General features: G+C 48.3%; 1 protein-coding gene across 11 annotated transcripts in view; it reads right to left on the bottom strand.

Annotated features, from left to right (window-relative positions):
- The window catches only part of LOC147120527 (solute carrier family 35 member F5-like), a 139,323-nt gene that overhangs the window by 87,799 nt on the left and 39,496 nt on the right, over positions 1-12,028 (bottom strand). The window lies entirely within an intron of this gene.

Genomic DNA, 12,028 nt, shown 5'->3' with positions numbered 1-12,028 from the left:
TCCACCAAGTTTACTCACTGGCTTAAGTGTTTCGAAAAATTCCTGACCGCCTCCGCAGCAATCAAATCGGACGAGGACAAACTGGATGTCCTGACCTCCAAAGTGAACCACCGAGTGTACTCGGTCATCCAAGACGCGACCTCGTACGCGGACGCTATCAAGCTCCTCAAGGGCCAGTACACGCGCCCAGTGAACGAAGTGCACGCCAGGCACCTTCTGGGGAGTCGTAAACAACAACCTGGGGAATCGACCGTGGAATACCTTCAGGCACTGTCTGTGCTTGGCCGGGCCTGTGGTTGTAAGGATGTAAAGGCCGCCGTGTACACAGAGGAACTTATCCGGGACGCTTTTGTAGCGGGCCACAGATCCAATTACACCCGACAGCGACTGTTGGAGCAGAGTGACCTCGACCTCAACAAGGCCTCTGAACTCGCACTATCATTGGATGCAGCCTACCGGGGCATGGATGCCTACTCCTCTCCACCGTGGACGCCGCGGGGAATGACAGCCTGGGACACGGTAGGACCGCCTCATAGCGTCGTGCCACCCCAGCCACACCCCAGCAACGGCCCAACTACCGCAGCAGTGTCCCAAGGCCAGACAGCAGTGCCCCAAGGCCAGAAATGCTACTTCTGTGGCCAGGCAAAACACCCCAGAGCGCGCTGCCCGGCGAAAAACGCGATCTGCTCGGGCTGCGGGAAGAAGGGACACTACGCTAACGTCTGCAGGGCCAGAGCCACCCCGAACCCCAGCAGCGCCACGTGTGGGCCATGCGGGCCGCCATCTTGGGCCTCCCCGGCCATGTGCGAACCACCGGTACAGCAGCCATTTTGGACGCCTCCAGCCACATGGGGATCATGGACGCCGCCATCTTGGACGACAGCCGGAACGCAGCAGGCCCCCAACACCGCCTCATCTGATACCCGCAGCGACACACCGACCCCTACGCTGGCATCCGTTACACTGGACCAAGTGAGACCGCACCAGCTGGCCAGTCCCACAATGGACATTAAGGTAAATGGCCACGATACAATCTGCCTTTTTGACTCTGGGAGCATGGAGAGCTTCATCCACCCCTACACGGTGCGGCGTTGCTCTCTCCCAGTCCTGCCTGCGCACCAGCGGATTTCTATGGCCTCCGAGTCCCAGTCGGCGGACATCGGCGGCTACTGCGTAGTGACACTCGTAGTAGACGGGACCGTGTACGATCATTTTAAACTTCTGGTCCTGCCCGACCTCTGCGCTGCCGTCCTGCTGGGGTTAGATTTTCAGTGCCACCTTAAAAGTGTTACGATGGCGTATGGTGGACCCCTACCCCCACTCACAGTCCACAGCCAGCAGCTCCCAAATTGCCCGCCGCGCACCAGGTGCAACCTCTCCACACTCAGAGTCACCCCCCCGCCCACTGTTTGCTAACCTCACCCCCGACTGTAAGCCCATCGCCACAAAGAGCAGGCGATACAGTGCCGGGGACAAGGTTTTCATTAAAACCGAAGTGGAGTGGCTCCTGAAGGAAGGGATTATTGAGGGCAGCACCAGCCCCTGGCGAGCCCAGGTTGTGGTCGTTAAGACCGGCGAGAAGCAGCGCCTGGTCATCGACTACAGCCAGACAATAAATCGCTACACCCTGCTGGACGCCTACCCACTCCCCCACATAGCTGATATGGTCAACCAGATCGCGCAGTACCGCGTCTTCTCGACCATTGACCTGAAATCAGCGTACCACCAGCTCCCTATCCGCCCTGAGGACCGCCAGTATACTGCCTTTGAGGCAAACGGCCGCCTCTATCACTTCCTTAGGGTTCCCTTTGGCGTCACCAACGGGGTCTCCGTCTTCCAAAGGGAGATGGACCGGATGGTAGATCAAAATGCGTTGCAGGCCACTTTCCCATATCTGGACAATGTGACCATCTGCGGCTGTGACTTGCAGGACCATGACGCAAACCTCGAAAAATTCCTCCGCACCGCCCAACTCCTGAACCTGACATATAACAAGGAGAAGTGCATATTCCGCACAAACCGCCTCGCCATCCTTGGCTGTGTTGTGGAACACGGAGTCATCGGCCCCGACCCCGACCGGATGCGTCCCCTTATGGAACTCCCGCTGCCCCACTGCCTCAAGGCCCTGAAGAGGTGCCTAGGGTTTTTCTCCTATTATGCCCAGTGGGTCCCCTACCATGCGGACAAGGCCCATCCGCTGATCAAGTCCACCTCTTTTCCCTTGACGGCAGAGGCCCGCTTAGCCTTCCACCGTATCAAGGAAGACATTGCCAAAGCCACCATGCACGCAGTGGACGAATCCATCCCCTTCCAGGTGGAAAGCGACGCGACCGACTTTGCCCTGGCCGCTACCCTCAATCAGGCGGGGAGACCCGTGGCCTTCTTTTCACGAACCCTCCAAGGCCCGGAGACCAGACACTCCGCTGTTGAGAAGGAGGCCCAGGTGATTGTGGAGGCTGTGCGTCATTGGAGGCACTACCTGGCCGGAAAACGATTTACCCTGCTCACTGACCAACGTTCAGTTGCTTTCATGTTTAACAACAAGCAGAGGGGCAAAATCAAAAATGACAAGATCTTGAGGTGGAGAATCGAACTTTCCACCTACAATTACGAGATCTTGTACCGGCCCGGGAAGCTCAATGAACCCCCGGATGCGCTATCGCGTTGCACCTGCGCCAGCGCGCAGATCGATAGACTGCGGGCCCTCCACAATGACCTCTGCCACCCGGTTCTTCCACTTCATCAAGGCCCGCAACCTGCCTTACTCTATTGAGGAGGTCAGGACCATGACCAGGAACTGCCAAGTCTGCGCTGAGTGCAAACCGCACTTTTATAGACCAGACAGGGCCCACCTGATAAAAGCCACTCGCCCCTTCGAGCGCCTGAGCGTTGATTTTAAAGGGCCTCTCCCCTCCTCCGACCGCAATGTGTACTTCCTCAATATTATTGATGAGTACTCCCGTTTCCCGTTCGCCATCCCCTGCCCGGACATGACCAGTGCCACGGTCATTAAATGTCTGAACGACCTCTTCACCCTGTTCGGTTTCCCCAGCTATATCCATAGCGACCGGGGCTCATCGTTTATGAGCGATGAACTCCGTCAGTACCTGCTAACTAGGGGTATTGCCACAAGCAGGACCACCAGTTACAACCCCCGGGGGAACGGACAGGTGGAAAGAGAAAATGCGACAGTTTGGAAGGCCGCCCTGCTAGCCTTAAAGTCTAGGGGCCTTCCAACCTCCCGCTGGCAGGATGTGCTCCCCGATGCGCTCCACTCTATTCAGTCACTGCTCTGCACTGCCACTAACGCCACCCCTCATGAGAAAATGTTTGTCTTCCCAAGGAAGTCCACATCGGGGACATCGCTACCGCCATGGCTGACGTCCCCAGGGCCGGTCCTACTGAGAAGGCACGTGAGGACCCATAAAACGGACCCCCTGGTCGAGAGGGTCGACCTCCTCCATGCCAACCCCCAGTATGCTTACATTGCATACCCGGACGGGCGGGAGGACACAGTCTTCATAAGAGACCTTGCACCCTCGGGGGCCGCAGTAACCCACTACTCACTACCACCCCCCCCACGATCCGATATCCAGCCCCAGCAGACGGCAGGCCTGGGCCCAGCGACCCGCTCGACACCTACGAGGACGACACGCCTGTGCCACAGCCTACGCGGGACTCGACACCGGAAGCTCCACTACCCCTGCCGTCGCCACGCCGATCACAGCAGCAGACAAGACCTCCGGAGAGACTCCAATACACTAACTTTTAATACACTTCACCCCGCCGGGCTCAATTTTAAACAAGGGGTGAATGTGGTAAACCACTGTTTGTATTCCACTGTGTACATGCCTGGACATGCCTCGGCTGACTCCTCCCACAAGTCCTAGTATAAAGGTGACTGCTCCCCAGCCCCTTTGTATTCTGGACCGGTCGACCACTCGAGGCAGACTTTCATTCTTTTGTTAATAAAAGCCTTGTTACTCTCTTAACTCTCAGTCTTTTGAGAGTAATTGATAGCGCATCAATGTCACTGATGCTTCTGAATTTGTCTCCTTAGATCTCTATCTCTCTGCATGTTTCCATCTCTAGGTTTCCCATTTTGCCATGATTATTTCAGCCCCTCTCTCTGTCTGTGTCACTTACCTCTTTTTTTCCACCTGATTTTTCTCTTCCCCCATCCTTTCCCTGATTTCTCTCTTTTTCCCCATCTGTCTCTCCCATTTTTCTCTCTTTTCCCTTGCTTTCTCCTCTCACCCCGCTCCTGATTCCTCTGACATTTATCTTCTTATTGGCAATTTGGGCATATGGGTTTACTTCCTTGACTCATAGTCCCACAGATAGCTGTCAGAGGGACTGCAGCTCATGCTTTTTCAGGTCATGCTACAAATGGAATGCGGCTTTTGGGAGTGCAAGCGGGGACAGGGGACTGTTGGAAGAGCATACAAAGTGACCTAGTTTATTATCAAGGGCACTCCAGAACAGCCTATTTTGTTAGTGGCCAAAAGAAACTGATTGTATTAGTAGCAACGACACGGTTTGATTGTCATTATGCTGCCCTCCGCCTCGAGGCCCAAGACCCCAACTCTTCCCAACCTGGGCGCCAGGGGGTAATTTTGTAATTGTTTTATGGGTCGGAGGCGTACTCCGGAGGTACGCCTCCGACCGCAATTTCTAGGCCAGAATGTTTTCAAATGATATGACTGAACAAAATTACATCAAACCTATAAAACATCCATAGTGTTCTCTATCTTTAAAGTATATGTCACACTTTCAGTTTAGTTCCCTACAAAGCCTACTCTATAAAGTCAAAATATCTGATAGGCCCATTAGATGGCATGAATAAACCAGATTCCACAAAACTATAATTGCAGAGGGGAGAACTCAACTAGCTAGATAGACAGTGTACATCATAACTAAACAAAGTATCTTCATTATTAACAGCTCTACAATATAAATATTGTCCACAGTATGAATTTAATGAATATGGATTAATGTGTAATAAAATAAAACTGTAATCTTAGTACAATATGATTTGCTGCTCGGTGCAAAGTGGAGCAGAGCCAGGAGACTCGAGTTGTGCTATCAGCTCCCATGTCACTCACCTAGCAACAAGAGAGCTCATCAATATGTAAATGCTGGCTAATAAGAGAGCCTCATTAAAAACAATGGATTGTCTAGGAATATATCAATCTTGGATTTGCACCAAACTGCAGTTATACTGCACCCAATGCGATGCTAAAACCACATAAGATTAGCTACTGAAGATGTCAGCACACTTCTTGCCTTTAGGGCAGTCAGGAGCAAGGTAACCAATTTCACTGCCAAGTCACACTACTAGCTTTGCACCACTGCACATTCAAAACAGCTTTGTGTTGAAACAGAAGTGCAAGCAGTACTAGTTGAAAGCATTTCCACCAATGGTAGAGCAGGAGGAGGGGGGACACACACAGTAGATCAGAGCTGGAAAAGTGGAGCTGCAAGCAGGGTTATACAGCTGCAGAGATAGGAGAGAAACAATGCCTTGGACAGATTTGTAGATGAGCACGAAGGTTTTGAAACTGATGCACTGATAGTGAAGGTTGTCAAGAAACAAGGGAGATAGCTGAGCAAGATTTTCCACAGGGTAAAAAAATGGGCAGCAAAGTTCTGGATAAGATGAAATTTATATAGGAAATGAGGCTGGCATTGAAAAAGTCAAGCCTGGGATGACAAAGGGATTGAGGATTCTAGCAGCAGTGGGGGCAACAAAGGGACAAAGATGGGGCAATATTATGGTGAGGGACTCAATGTGGGATTTGAAGCTCAACCAAGTGGGATTTGAAGCTCAACCAAGCTGAACTGGAAGCCAACACTGTACACTTCTGGGTTAAGCTTCAACAGGCATCCAAAATAGGTCAATAGAGTTGCAGTGGCAGACATTTAAGGGGATATTTCAGAATACACAGAATATATACATTCCAATGAGAAAGAAAAATTCCAAGGGGAAGACCCACCATCCGTGGTTAACTAAAAAAGTTAAAGATAGTATCAAACTTAAAGAAAAGGCATATCATTGCGCAAAGATGGGTGGCAGGTCAGAAGATTGGAAATAATATAAAAAACAGCAAAGAATGACTAAAAGATTAATAAGGAGGGAAAAGTACAGGAGAAAGCTAGCTAAAAATATAAAAACAGATAGTAAGAGTTTCTATAGATATTTTAAAAAGAGTTAACAGTGAGCGTTGGTCCTATAGAAAGTGGGTCTGGGGAATTAATAATGGAAAATAAGGAGATGGCAGTTGAATTGAACAGGTATTTTGCATCAGTCTTCACTATAGAGGATACAAGTAACATCCCAGAAATAGCTGTAAATCAGGAAATGGAAGGGAGGGAGGAACTCAAGAAAATTACAATCACCAGGGAAGTGGTACTGAGCAAATTGTTGGAGTTGCGGGCTGAAAAGTCCCCGGGTCCTGATGGACTTCATCCTAGGGACTTCATTCTAGGGTCTTACAAGAAGTGGCTAGTGAGATAGTTGATGCGTTAGTTTTAATTTTCCAAAATTCCCTAGATTCGGGGAAGGTTCCATTAGAATAGAAAATAGTGAATTCAGAAATGGAGGGAGACAGAAAGCAGGAAACTACAGGCCAGTTAGCTTAACATCTGTCATAGGGAAGATGTTAGAAGCTATTATTAAACACGTTATAGCAGGGCATTTAGAAAAGTTCAAAGTAATCAGGCAGAGTCAACATGGTTTTGTGAAAGGGAAATCATGTTTAACCAATTTATTGGAGTTCTTTGAGGAAGTTACATGTGCTGTGGATAAAAGGAAACCGGTGGATGCACTGTACTTAGATTTCCAGAAGGCATTTGATAAGGTGCCACATCAAAGGTTATTGCGGAAAATAAAAGCTCAGCGTAGGGGGTAACATATTGGCATGGATAGAAGATTGGCTAGCTAACAGGAAACAGAGAGTAGGCATAAATGGGGCATTTTCTGGTTGGCAAGATCTAACGAGTGGTGTGCCACAGGGATCAGTGCTGGGCCTCAACTTTTTACAATTTATATAAATGACTTGGATGAAGGGACCGAAGGTAGGGTTGCTAAATTTGCCGATGACACAAAGATAGGTAGGAAAGTAAATTGTGAAGAGGACATAAGGAGGATACAAAGGGATATAGATAGGTTAAGTGAGTGGGCAGAGATCTGGCAAACGGAGTATAATATGGGAAAATGTGAAATTGTCCATTTTGGCAGGAAGAATAATAAAGCATATTATCTAAATGGTGAGAGATTGCAGAGCTCTGAGATGCAGAGGGATCTGGGTGTCCTAGTGCATGAATCGCAAAAGGTTAGTGTGCAGGTACAGCAAGTAATTAGGAAAGCTAATATTGTAGAATGTTATCGTTTATTGCGAGGGGAATTGAATACAAAAGTAGGGAGGTTATGCATCAGTTATACAGGGCATTGGTGAGACCACATCTGGAGTACTGGGTACAGTATTGGTCCCCTTATTTAAGGAAGGGTGTAAATGCGTTGGAAGCAGTTCAGAGGTAAACTAGACTAATACCTGGAATGGGTGGGTTGTCTTATGAGGAAAGGTTGGACATGCTAGGCTTGTATCCGCTGGAATTTAGAAGCGTAAGAGGTGACTTGATTGAAACATATAAGATCCTGAGGGGTCTTGACAGGGTGGATGTGGAGAGGATGTTTCCTCTTGTGGGAGAATCTAGAACTAGGCGTCACTGTTTAAAAATAAGGGGTCGCCCATTTAAGGCAGAGATGAGGAGAAATTTTTTCTCAGAGGGTTGTGAGTCTTTGGAACTCTCTTCCTCAGAGGGCGGTGGAAGCAGAGTCTTTGAATATTTTTAAGGCAGAGGTAGATAGATTCTTGATAAGCAAGGGGTGAAAGGTTATCGGGGGTAGGCGGGAATGTGGAGTAATCAGATCAGCCATGATCTTATTGAATGATGGAGCAGGCTTGAGGGGCCGAGTGGCCTACTCCTGCTCCTAATTCGTATGTTCGTATAAAAAAAGGAATGGGATCAAGGGCTAAGGCAGAGTTTCTGTTGGATGCTGAAAAGTCTGACTTTGGACTTACCTGTATTAAGCTGCATGAACTGACATCAGACAGCAAAGTGTTAGTTGCGGAATTAAGGTTGTTGGCAGAAAGTAAAGCTAGATATTGTTGCTATACATATGTAAACTGGCCCCGTGCTTAAGATCCAATGTTGCTGAGGAGTCCGATATACATAGGGAATAGCAAGGGGCCAAGGATGGAACCTTGGGGCACAATGGAGGTGACCATGCAGGCACAGGAGGAGAATTCATTGCAAGTGATGTGCTGGCTGAAATATCAACAGAAAATGCTGGAAAAACTCAGCAGGTCAGGCAACATCCGTGGACAGAAATTTGAGTTGACGTTTCAAAACTGGAAAGAAAAGATAGATCGGAGGCAGGGCTGCGATCGGACAAAAGAATAAAAGAAACAAAAGAAGTAAAAAAGAGACAATAAAAGGTATTAGAAGCTAGACGAGATGGTAATAGGCTGAGATTGGGTGTAAAGTGTACTGGCAGGGCAAGAGATAGCTGCCAGGTGTGAGAGAGAAACAAAAGGAAAGGGGGGGGGGGGGAAAGGAGTGGAAAAATTACAAGAAAAAATGAAATAGGGGCCGAGGTTATGATCTGAAATTGTTGAACTCGATATTGAGTCTGGAAGGCTGCAGAGTGCCTAATCGGAAGATGAGGTGCTGTTCCTCGAGTTTACGTTGAGCTTCCGTGGAACAATACAAGAGGCCAAGGACGGTGAGGTCAGAGTGGGAATGGAGCGCTGAATTAAAATGACAGGCGACCGGAAGCTCGGGGTCACCCTTACGGACTGAACGGAGGTATTCCGCAAAGCGGTCACCCAATCTGCGTTTGGTCTCCCCAATGTAGAGGAGACCGCATCGTGAGCAGCGAAGACAGTATACTAGATTGCGAGAAGTACAAGTAAATCGCTGTTTCACCTGGAAGGGGTGTTTGGGGCCCTGGACAGTGGGAAGGGGGGAGGTATAGGGGCAGGTGTTACATCTCCCCCGCTTGCACAGGAAGGTGCCAGGCGAAGGGGGAGGGCTGTTTGGGGTGATAGAGGAGTGGACTAGGGTGTCTCGGAGGGAGTGGTCCCTGCGGAATGCTGAAAGGGGAGGGGAAGATACGTTTGGTGGTGGGATCATTTTGGAGGTAGCGGAAATGCCGGAGGATGATCCGTTGAATGTGGAGGCTGGTGGGGTGAAAGGTGAGGACAAGGGGATCCCTATCGTGGTTCCGGGAGGGAGGGGCAGGGGTGAGGGCAGAAGTGCGGGAGATAGAACTGACACGATCGAGGGCAGTGTCAATCACGGTAGAGGGGAATCCTCGGTGGCGGAAAAAGGAAGACATGTCTGAAGCACTGGTGTGGAAGGTGGCATCGTCGGAGCAGATACAGTGGAGACGGAGAAACTGGGAGAATGGAATAGAGTCCTTACAGGAAGCGGGGTGGGAGGAAGTGTAGTCCAGGTAGCTGTGGGAGTCAGTGGGCTTGTAGTGAATATTGGTCGATAACCTATCCCCAGAGATGGAGACGGAGAAGTCGAGGAAGGGAAGGGAAGAGTCAGAGATGGACCATGTGAAGGTGAGGGAAGGGTGGAAATTGGAGGCAAAGTGAATGAAATTGTCAAGTTCGGGACGAGAGCAGGAAACGGCACCGATACAGTCATCAATGTATCGGAAAAAGAGGTGAGGGAGGGGACCCGAGTAGGACTGGAACAAAGATTGTTCCACATAGCCCACGACAAGGCAGGCATAGCTAGGACCCTTTGATTTGGAGGAAATGAGTGGAGTTAAAGGAGAAGTTGTTCAATGTGAGGACAAGTTCAGCCAGGCAGAGGAGGGTGGTGGTGGATGGGGACTGGTCTGGTGCTGGCTGAGTTGGGCAGGTAGGTTGGAACCACGTGAAGAAAGTGCCATGCAATGGACCATGGAAGTAAGATAGTCTGGGAGGATGATGTGGTCAACCATGTCATTAGCTGCTAAGAAATCAATGAGGAGGATGAAAATAGGGAGGAGGAGGAATAATGCACTGTGGTCACAGTAACACAGAATACTATTGGTGACTTTGAACAGGGCAGTCTCAGCACTATGGACAGGATGAAAGCCATATTTAAAGATCCAAAATTGGGAGTGGTGGGAAAGAGTTGAATTGAGTGCCCATGACACATTCTGAAACCCTAGCATGGAAAGGTAGTTTGGAGATAGGCGAGTTGGATGGGGAGGAGGGAACTCTTAAAGAGTAGGGTGATTACAGCAGCTCTGAAGGGGGAAAGAAAAAAAAAGTGTCTGAGGCAAGGGAACAGTTAACATCGGCAAACATTGGGTTGTGAAATCATCTTGTTGCTATTTGTGGGATCTTGCAGTGTGCAATATGGCTTCCATGTTTGCCACTACATTTCAAAAGTAATTAATTCTATGTGAAGTGTTTTAAGACGCTTCTGAAATATAAATGCAAATATTTTTCCTTTTAAAAGCCACTAATAGTCAGCCCAGATGTGTACTTTATATGGTGTCCAGTACAATATTATGTTAATAAGCCAATAGGAATTATGAAGGTGGGACAAGAGGTCATTACTCCTGGAGTAGATTTTTGAAGCACGAGAAGGGGTTGCCAGGTAAAAAGTAGAATCTGTTCACTACCGGATGGGATGGTTAGGTGGTTATCACTCAAAGGTTCAATGAAAGCTGTCAAATTATATGACATCTTTCTCATCTTCAAAATGTTTTATCATAGTATAAATTTATTGGACAAACTATTTTTTTTCCCAGCAGTCACAATCTAAAGTTCTGACTCTGAACCAATAAAATATAACAGTACGTTAACATAATAAGAACATAAGAAATCGGAGCAGGAGTAGGCCAATCGGCCCCTCGAGCCTGCTCCGCCATTCAATAAGATCATGGCTGATCTGACCCTAACCGCCAATCTACTATCACAGAACCATCTCCTGAATCTAACAGAATTAGACACACGAAATAGGAGCAGGATCAGGCTACACGGCCCCTGGGCCCACTCCGCTACCCACAGAGCCATGACCGATCCGAACCTAGACTCATGTCCAAATTCCTGCCCGCTCCCCATAACCCTTAATTCCCTTTACTTCTAGGAAACTGTCTATTTCTGTTTTAAATTTATGTAATGATGTAGCTTCTACAGCTTTTTTGGGCAGCATATTCCATGGACCTACCACCCTCTGAGTGAAGTAGTTCCTCCTCATCTCAGTTTTGAAAGAGCAGCCCCTTATTCTAAGACTATGCCCCCTAGTTCTAGTTTCACCCATCATCGGGAACATCCTCCCCGCATCCACCCGATCCAACCCCTTCACAATCTTATATGTTTCAATAAGATCGCCTCTCATTCTTCTGAACTCCAATGAGTAGAGTCCCAATCTACTCAACCTCTCCTCATGGCATACAAAGTTTTGGTCTACCTTATGCCTGTGGCATCTTCCACTCTCAATGCCACAAAAATATACTTCTAATATTCACAGTAATGAACAAGCCAATGCCGACAGTAAAATACTTAATACCTACATCTACTACGTGGATTCAATTTCCATTCCCTCCAACAATCACAGAGAATTACTGCATCAACTCCACCAACCTGACTCCATCCTTAGTTCAGGCTCCATGATAAGTTTCTGAATTTATACTAATTTTGAAATGAAGGCTTGGCATAAAAGATACACTGCAATTTCTAAGAAAATAGCAAATTTATAATTTTGTAATTAAATGCTTGTTTCCATAAGCCTTTTAATCATTAATCAGTTTTCAAAAAAAAAGTTGATGTTCCCCTGATGGCCAAGCTGATAAAGCCAAGATGTAACTGAGCCATACAACCAGAAGGCCCCAGGCTTGATCATCAGTCTATGCTGAGTTAGTTAATCGCAGCTGGAATGGTGACGGGGTACTGCAGTTGGCTCCTGGGTTAGGGAGTGGAAAATCAGCCAGGGCTCCCACTCCTGGTCACTGTCC

Source organism: Somniosus microcephalus, chromosome 4 (genome assembly GCF_052327205.1).
Source record: "Somniosus microcephalus isolate GS21.2 chromosome 4, FLI_Smic_1.0, whole genome shotgun sequence".
In the NCBI taxonomy this organism is placed as follows: domain Eukaryota; kingdom Metazoa; phylum Chordata; class Chondrichthyes; order Squaliformes; family Somniosidae; genus Somniosus; species Somniosus microcephalus.
The sequence above is the reverse complement of the archived record's forward strand: the minus strand, read 5'-3'. Positions and strand labels throughout refer to the sequence as shown.